The 7,500-nt window shown below is 57.1% G+C and overlaps 1 non-coding gene across 1 annotated transcript; it reads left to right on the top strand.

Annotated features, from left to right (window-relative positions):
* The first annotated feature begins 5,483 nt into the window (after positions 1–5,483).
* LOC145656637 (18S ribosomal RNA) lies at positions 5,484–7,322 on the top strand. The gene has a single exon (XR_014122240.1). It is a non-coding gene; the product is annotated as an 18S ribosomal RNA (ribosomal RNA).
* The last annotated feature ends 178 nt before the right edge of the window (positions 7,323–7,500 follow it).

Raw genomic sequence — 7,500 nt, 5'->3', positions numbered from 1 at the left:
TAGTAGTATGATTTAAAGGTACAAAGTGAATGAAGTGTGCCCAGGCCCAGAGCTACTTTGCTGGGCATGACTGTGTTTGACCTCTTGGGCCTGGAAGTCTATTTCTAGGCTTATATAAAGGGTCAAACTTCTTGAAGTGTGCCCAGGCCCAGAGCTACTTTGCTGGGCATGACTGTGTTTGACCTCTTGGGTCTGGAAGTCTGGTGGTAGTAGTAGTAGTATGATTTAAAGGCACAAAGTGATTGAAGTGTGCCCAGGCCCAGAGCTACTTTGCTGGGCATGAATGTGTTTGAACTCTTGGGCCTGGAAGTCTGGTAGTAGTAGTATGATTTAAAGGCACAAAGTGATTGAAGTGTGCCCAGGCCCAGAGCTACTTTGCTGGGCATGACTGTGTTTGACCTCTTGGGCCTGGAAGTCTGGTGGTAGTAGTAGTATGATTTAAAGGCACAAAGTGATTGAAGTGTGCCCAGGCCCAGAGCTACTTTGCTGGGCATGAATGTGTTTGAACTCTTGGGCCTGGAAGTCTATTTCTAGGCTTATATAAAGGGTCAAACATCTTGAAGTGTGCCCAGGCCCAGAGCTACTTTGCTGTGCATGACTGTGGTTGACCTCTTGGCCCTGGAAGTCTGGTGGTAGTAGTAGTATGATTTAAAGGCACAAAGTGAATGAAGTGTGCCCAGGCCCAGAGCTACTTTGCTGGGCATGAATGTGTTTGAACTCTTGGGCCTGGAAGTCTGGTAGTAGTAGTAGTAGTAGTAGTAGTAGTAGTAGTAGTATGATTTAAAGGCACAAAGTGCTTGAAGTGTGCCCAGGCCCAGAGCTACTTTGCTGTGCATGACTGTGTTTGACCTCTTGGCTCTGGAAGTCTATTTCTAGGCTTATATAAAGGGTCAAACTTCTTGAAGTGTGCCCAGGCCCAGAGCTACTTTGCTGTGTATGACTGTGTGACCTCTTGGCCCTGGAATTCTGGTGGTAGTAGTAGTATGATTTAAAGGCACAAAGTGAATGAAGTGTGCCCAGGCCCAGAGCTACTTTGCTGGGCATGACTGTGTTTGACCTCTTGGGCCTGGAAGTCTGGTAGTAGTAGTATGATTTAAAGGCACAAAGTGATTGAAGTGTGCCCAGGCCCAGAGCTACTTTGCTGGGCATGAATGTGTTTGAACTCTTGGGCCTGGAAGTCTATTTCTAGGCTTATATAAAGGGACAAACTTCTTGAAGTGTGCCCAGGCCCAGAGCTACTTTGCTGTGTATGACTGTGTGACCTCTTGGCCCTGGAATTCTGGTGGTAGTAGTAGTAGTAGTAGTATGATTTAAAGGTACAAAGTGAATGAAGTGTGCCCAGGCCCAGAGCCAGGCCTGGGCAGCAGGGGGCGCTCCTGGCCATGCCCAGCGAGTTTCGTGCGAATCGGACCTGGTCCGGAAGAGATACGAAGGGAAAACTCATTACTCGTCGGGGTGGCACATCCAGGCTCTCGACCCTCCCAAAGCGTCCGACCAGGGTGCACCCTGCCGGGCATGGTTAGCCGCCAGCCCCCTTCCTGGAGGTCTGGTTGGCACGGGGTTTTGATTTATCGGTTTCATATCTCTGGGCTCCTTGGGAGCAGAAAGTCGGTTGAGGGCCCTTTGGAAAGAGCCGGGGCTGCCGTTTAACGCTGTCCAAGCGGCAGGCGAAGCGCACCCACCGTTTTTACGCTATGATTTTTTAAAACCGCCGGGGCGGCAAACACAGGGCCGGTCGGGTTTGAAGACGAATATCTCTTCGGCCCTTGGGAGGAGAGAAGCAGCGCGGGTCACCTTTGAACGCGCTCGCTGCCAGGAACGTCTGGCGTAAAAGTTTCGTGGGAATCGGACGTTCCTAGGCTGAGAAGCGAGCGCCCGCCCTCGGGCGGTCGGGGGCCCCTTTCTCATTCCCCGTCTGGGCTAAAAATACGAGGTCGGACCCGATGGACTCGGGAGACTGGAGAGTACCAGGGAGACCCTGGAAGCAGGCGACCCGACCCACGCTTCGCTGTCTCCTCGGCCCTCGGGAGTAGAAGCGCGGGGACGGTGGCGTGGGCAGCAGGGGGCGCTCCTGGCCATGCCCAGCGAGTTTCGTGCGAATCGGACCTGGTCCGGAAGAGATACGAAGGGAAAACTCATTACTCGTCGGGGTGGCACATCCAGGCTCTCGACCCTCCCAAAGCGTCCGACCAGGGTGCACCCTGCCGGGCATGGTTAGCCGCCAGCCCCCTTCCTGGAGGTCTGGTTGGCACGGGGTTTTGATTTTTCGGTTTCATATCTCTGGGCTCCTTGGGAGCAGAAAGTCGGTTGAGGGCCCTTTGGAAAGAGCCGGGGCTGCCGTTTAACGCTGTCCAAGCGGCAGGCGAAGCGCACCCACCGTTTTTACGCTATGATTTTTTAAAACCGCCGGGGCGGCAAACACAGGGCCGGTCGGGTTTGAAGACGAATATCTCTTCGGCCCTTGGGAGGAGAGAAGCAGCGCGGGTCACCTTTGAACGCGCTCGCTGCCAGGAACGTCTGGCGTAAAAGTTTCGTGGGAATCGGACGTTCCTAGGCTGAGAAGCGAGCGCCCGCCCTCGGGCGGTCGGGGGCCCCTTTCTCATTCCCCGTCTGGGCTAAAAATACGAGGTCGGACCCGATGGACTCGGGAGACTGGAGAGTACCAGGGAGACCCTGGAAGCAGGCGACCCGACCCACGCTTCGCTGTCTCCTCGGCCCTCGGGAGTAGAAGCGCGGGGACGGTGGCGTGGGCAGCAGGGGGCGCTCCTGGCCATGCCCAGCGAGTTTCGTGCGAATCGGACCTGGTCCGGAAGAGATACGAAGGGAAAACTCATTACTCGTCGGGGTGGCACATCCAGGCTCTCGACCCTCCCAAAGCGTCCGACCAGGGTGCACCCTGCCGGGCATGGTTAGCCGCCAGCCCCCTTCCTGGAGGTCTGGTTGGCACGGGGTTTTGATTTATCGGTTTCATATCTCTGGGCTCCTTGGGAGCAGAAAGTCGGTTGAGGGCCCTTTGGAAAGAGCCGGGGCTGCCGTTTAACGCTGTCCAAGCGGCAGGCGAAGCGCACCCACCGTTTTTACGCTATGATTTTTTAAAACCGCCGGGGCGGCAAACACAGGGCCGGTCGGGTTTGAAGACGAATATCTCTTCGGCCCTTGGGAGGAGAGAAGCAGCGCGGGTCACCTTTGAACGCGCTCGCTGCCAGGAACGTCTGGCGTAAAAGTTTCGTGGGAATCGGACGTTCCTAGGCTGAGAAGCGAGCGCCCGCCCTCGGGCGGTCGGGGGCCCCTTTCTCATTCCCCGTCTGGGCTAAAAATACGAGGTCGGACCCGATGGACTCGGGAGACTGGAGAGTACCAGGGAGACCCTGGAAGCAGGCGACCCGACCCACGCTTCGCTGTCTCCTCGGCCCTCGGGAGTAGAAGCGCGGGGACGGTGGCGTGGGCAGCAGGGGGCGCTCCTGGCCATGCCCAGCGAGTTTCGTGCGAATCGGACCTGGTCCGGAAGAGATACGAAGGGAAAACTCATTACTCGTCGGGGTGGCACATCCAGGCTCTCGACCCTCCCAAAGTGTCCGACCAGGGTGCACCCTGCCGGGCTAAGAGAACAGCCAGGTGAACCCTGGAGGTTCCGAACTCCAGACCCCTGGACCCGACGGCTCAGTCCGCCTCAGGTGCACTACAGAGGTCCTCGGGCTGTCCCTGAGTGCATTAAAACGGAAATCAGAATTACTCCCCCGGGTGGCACTTCCAGGCTCTCGACCCTCCCAAAGTGTCCGACCAGGGTGCACCCTGCTGGGCATGGTTAGCCGCCAGCCCCCTTCCTGGAGGTCTGGTTGGCACGGGGTTTTGCAAATAGGTCCCGTCGGGTATATGGGAGAGCAAAGAGAATCAATGGGGTCCAAGCACTAAATTCATCCAGTGGCGTTCTCTGGAAGCCCAAGGGGAGTCCGAGGGGTGTTCGGCCGGCAAGGGGAGCTCTCCCTCGGACACATGATCAAACGCCTGTCCCCTACCGGAAAGTGGTGTGCTCTGGATGCCCCCCCCCCCCCCCATCCCCCGAGGGGGGTGCTTATCCCGCGAGGGGAGCCCTCCTCGGGTTAAGTGAACCATCATGCCGATTCCCCTATGGAAGTGGGCACATCCAGGCACACAGTCTGCTTTGCTCTCCCCGACCCGAGTGCGTCTGTTGGGCTGAGTGTACGCCCAGGCAACTGGATCCAATGGCTCAGTCCGCCGCAGCGTGCTTCGACGATGGGTCGTACAGCCATGCCACCAGGGTGGGCGTGTTTGTAAATGTACCAGTGGATTCTCGTCGGCCTGCCACATCCATGGTATCGACCCACCAGGCCTGTCCGACCAGGGGTTGACCCTGGACGGGCACGGTCTGTGGTTTGGCCCTTGTCCTAGATGAAATCGGGCACGGGGTTTTCTGGCCAGGTACCATCGGGTTACTGGGAGAGCGGCTTCGGTCTCCAGGTGAGACCAATGGTGAAGCAGCACGAGGCAATGGAGAGCATGCAAAGCGATGGGGAAGCCATGCACGGCAATGGCCACGAAAAAAAAAAAAAAATCACCACGGAAGGAACGTGAAGAACAAGGAGGAGTGTAGTGACACTGCCCAAAGCTGCCCGGTGTTGCAGGGGTCTATTGGTGTGTTGCTTCCTTGTTTGGTAGAGTGGAGTACCAGACCCGCCAGGGGTAGGCAAACCATTCCCCCTACGGTAAGTGAGGAGCCAGCCATTTGACGAGCGGGTGTCCACGTGTACGGGTGCGAGCGCTATCCCCCCACACGGGGTTAGGCCACGGCCTTAGGTGGACGTCTGCCGACCAGCCCCGGCTGATCCAGAACTTCTGATGTGGAGAGCGGTTTTGACAGATCCTCCCTGGTTCTAGCGGGTCAAGCCTCTGATGGGGGGTGGGGGTTATTTGTAACCCATCCCAGAACTCTCTGGGGGAGACTCAGACGGCCAGTCTGTCTACTCAGTTGTCCTATACTGGTGTCTGTGGTTTGGGAGGAAGGGAGTGCCCTGCTTTGTTGGCCTCCTCTTCAAACCTACCTGGGCCCACGAATCACTCTTCTTGGTTACATCACGAAACGTAGGTTGAGCGAGGCTAGGGGGGAGGGAATTCGACGAGGTCTTTCCCTTGTCCCCCCACCAGCGGCCCACGAAAATCAAAACGGCGTGAAGAGAGGGAACGCCGAAAGCACCTGGAGTCGGCCGTCCGCACCTCCGGAGGAGGTGGACGGGGTACGGTGCGGGCATGACCGGATGGGACAGCTTTGCATCAAGGTGAGAGGTCGGCGTCCGAAGGCCAGAGGGCGGTGCGCGAGCACGTTTACACTGGCCGCGGAAGCTGTCCTGGGTAGCCCTGTATGGCGTCTGGACCTGACGGCGCACGCACTTACAACCCGCTGCTTCCTAGCCCCCGGAAGGGGAGGCGGATGTCACTCGTGGTTCATCCCAGACCACGGTGCAAACTACCTGGTTGATCCTGCCAGTAACATATGCTTGTCTCAAAGATTAAGCCATGCAGGTCTAAGTGCACACGGCCGGTACAGTGAAACTGCGAATGGCTCATTAAATCAGTTATGGTTCCTTTGATCGCTCCACACGTTACTCGGATAACTGTGGTAATTCTAGAGCTAATACATGCAAACGAGCGCTGACCCTTCGGGGGATGCGTGCATTTATCAGACCCAAAACCCATCCGGGGGGCTCGGGCCCCCCGGCCGCTTTGGTGACTCTAGATAACCTCGGGCCGATCGCGCGCCCTCCGCGGCGGCGACGTCTCATTCGAATGTCTGCCCTATCAACTTTCGATGGTACCATAGTCGGCTACCATGGTGACCACGGGTAACGGGGAATCAGGGTTCGATTCCGGAGAGGGAGCCTGAGAAACGGCTACCACATCCAAGGAAGGCAGCAGGCGCGCAAATTACCCATTCCCGACACGGGGAGGTAGTGACGAAAAATAACGATACAGGTCTCTTTCGAGGCCCTGTAATCGGAATGAGCGTATCCTAAACCCATGGGTGAGGACCCATTGGAGGGCAAGTCTGGTGCCAGCAGCCGCGGTAATTCCAGCTCCAATAGCGTATATTAAAGTTGCTGCAGTTAAAAAGCTCGTAGTTGGATGTCGGGAGTGGGCTGGCGGTCCGCCGCGAGGCGTGCCACCGCCTGTCTCAGACCCTGTCTCCCGGTGCCCCCCGGATGCCCTTGGCTGGGTGTCCGGACGGGGCTCGGAGCGTTTACTTTGAAAAAATTAGAGTGTTCAAAGCGGGCCCGCTTCTCGCCTGAATACCTGAGCTAGGAATAATGGAATAGGACTCCGGTTCTATTTTGTGGGTTTCCTGAACCAGGGCCATGATTAAGAGGGACGGCCGGGGGCATTCGTATTGCGCCGCTAGAGGTGAAATTCTTGGACCGGCGCAAGACGGACGAAAGCGAAAGCATTTGCCAAGAATGTTTTCATTAATCAAGAACGAAAGTCGGAGGTTCGAAGACGATCAGATACCGTCGTAGTTCCGACCGTAAACTATGCCGACCCGCGATCCGGCGGCGTTATTCCCATGACCCGCCGGGCAGCGTGAGGGAAACCACGAGTCTGTGGGTTCCGGGGGGAGTATGGTTGCAAAGCTGAAACTTAAAGGAATTGACGGAAGGGCACCACCAGGAGTGGAGCCTGCGGCTTAATTTGACTCAACACGGGAAACCTCACCCGGCCCGGACACGGAAAGGATTGACAGATTGATAGCTCTTTCTCGATTCTGTGGGTGGTGGTGCATGGCCGTTCTTAGTTGGTGGAGCGATTTGTCTGGTTAATTCCGATAACGAACGAGACTCCGGCATGCTAAATAGTTACGCGGCCCTCCGCGGTCGGCGTCAAACTTCTTAGAGGGACAAGTGGCGTTCAGCCACGCGAGATGGAGCAATAACAGGTCTGTGATGCCCTTAGATGTCCGGGGCTGCACGCGCGCCACAATGGTTGGATCAGCGTGTGCCTACCCTACACCGAGAGGTGCGGGTAATCCGCTGAACCCCATTCGTGATGGGGACTGGGGATTGCAATTATTCCCCATGAACGAGGAATTCCCAGTAAGCGCGGGTCATAAGCTCGCGTTGATTAAGTCCCTGCCCTTTGTACACACCGCCCGTCGCTACTACCGATCGGATGGTTTAGTGAGGTCCTCGGATCGGCCCCGCCGGGGCTCCTCGCGGGCCTTGGCGGAGCGCCGAGAAGTCGATCAAACTTGACTATCTAGAGGAAGTAAAAGTCGTAACAAGGTTTTCGTAGGTGAACCTGCGAAAGGATCATTAACGGGTAACGCTGTCCGGCGTGCCTCCTCTCCCGACCCCCTCGACTTCGCCGTCCCCCCGCGTCGGGGCCCAGGGTCGAAAGGGTCTTCGGGGTTGCTGTTACACGTGGTCGCTTGCAGGTCAGGCTGGACAGAAGGCATAAAGGAGGAGCCTAGTCCCTCCCACCCCTTCCTCGTCC

Source organism: Electrophorus electricus, unplaced genomic scaffold, assembly GCF_041902795.1.
Source record: "Electrophorus electricus isolate QZ-2024a unplaced genomic scaffold, ASM4190279v1 Scaffold84, whole genome shotgun sequence".
Taxonomy (NCBI): domain Eukaryota; kingdom Metazoa; phylum Chordata; class Actinopteri; order Gymnotiformes; family Gymnotidae; genus Electrophorus; species Electrophorus electricus.
This window is presented reverse-complemented; position numbering and strand designations above follow the sequence as displayed.